The 1,163-nt window shown below is 33.7% G+C and overlaps 1 long non-coding RNA gene across 1 annotated transcript in view; it reads right to left on the bottom strand.

Moving 5' to 3' along the window:
• LOC107693637 (uncharacterized) overlaps window positions 1–964 on the bottom strand; it is a 3,353-nt gene extending 2,389 nt beyond the window's left edge. The window contains exons 1-2 of the long non-coding RNA XR_001634778.1: window positions 887–964; window positions 648–717 (exon numbers count right to left, since the gene is read on the bottom strand). This is a non-coding gene — a long non-coding RNA (uncharacterized LOC107693637). The remainder of the gene's footprint in view (window positions 1–647; window positions 718–886) is intronic.
• Between the last annotated feature and the right edge of the window lie 199 nt (window positions 965–1,163).

The following is a 1,163-nucleotide window of genomic DNA, read 5'->3' as shown; positions in this document are numbered from 1 at the left end:
CTTTCCCCGCCAGTTTTTTTTTTTTTTTTTGTTTTTTTTAAAGTTGTCAGTCACCGTCTGCATTTTTGATAATTTTCACAAAAGTTTAATGGCCCCCAGAATATCTTGTCGTATGAATATCTGAACATGCAACATGTCAAAACAAAGAAAAGAGCCTCTGCTTTTAAACAAAAAACCTGTTTTATTCTAGTGTCATGCAGTCTTTTTTATCAACACTTGAATGTGGGCAAGTTTCATGAAAAAAGCAACATTTCGAACAAAACGTGTGCGTGTTTGTAAAAGACTACGTCTGGATCAGATTCAGAACGATGATCAATCCATCAACACATCAAAGCCCTCACTTCATGGATCGACGTTTTATTCGGTAACATTAGGCAGTTTTGATTTATATGCTGTTTAATGCTTGATGCTCGCGTTATTTTATGCATACGCTTGTTTCTGCTGCTCCTTCACGGTGTTTTGATCCAGACGTTCAGTTCTCTTTCAGAAGCTGTGTAATAGCGCCTCCTACTGTACAGCAGTGAAAACACGGAAAGCCAGAAAATTCCGTCAATGGCGAGGAAAGAGTTAACTTAGTCACATGTGACTTATTTTCCAGAAAATACAGTATGCATGTATTGAGTCAGTTAAATGTGAAGCACTCAAACCTCGCATAGCGTCCTCTTTCTCCTGTCACCTGCTGATTTGACGATTTGATGATGCTTTAATGGACTTGTTCTAACGCATCAGACAAAAGAAATGAGAAAAATCTGAGGAATTCACAAAAAGCACAACATGCTTGTAATATTTAGCATCTTAAGTAAAAAATGTTCAAATAAAAATAAATGCATTAATCAAATAGTTGAATATTTTTATGTTAACTCGTCTAAAAACATTTCACATATACCTTGTGCTTTCTGCATTTCATTGAGAAATTATCCTCGTTTAATACACAACCTACAGAAACAGGAAACACATCAATTAGTTTTGAAGGGTATAAAGTGGACAGTACAAGAAAAAACACACATTAGGAAGTTCACAGCAAATCATAATAGAGAATTAAAAACTTCTGGTTCTCTCCTAAATGTATGAGTATTTTTTTTTTATTCAATTAAATCACCAACTAAACGTATGACTTGTAAAAAAAAAAAGAAACTTAAGAAAAAAAAAGTAATTTTATTATA

This window comes from Sinocyclocheilus anshuiensis, unplaced genomic scaffold (assembly GCF_001515605.1).
Source record: "Sinocyclocheilus anshuiensis isolate Anshui unplaced genomic scaffold, SAMN03320099.WGS_v1.1 scaffold546, whole genome shotgun sequence".
Lineage (NCBI taxonomy): Eukaryota > Metazoa > Chordata > Actinopteri > Cypriniformes > Cyprinidae > Sinocyclocheilus > Sinocyclocheilus anshuiensis.
This window is presented reverse-complemented; position numbering and strand designations above follow the sequence as displayed.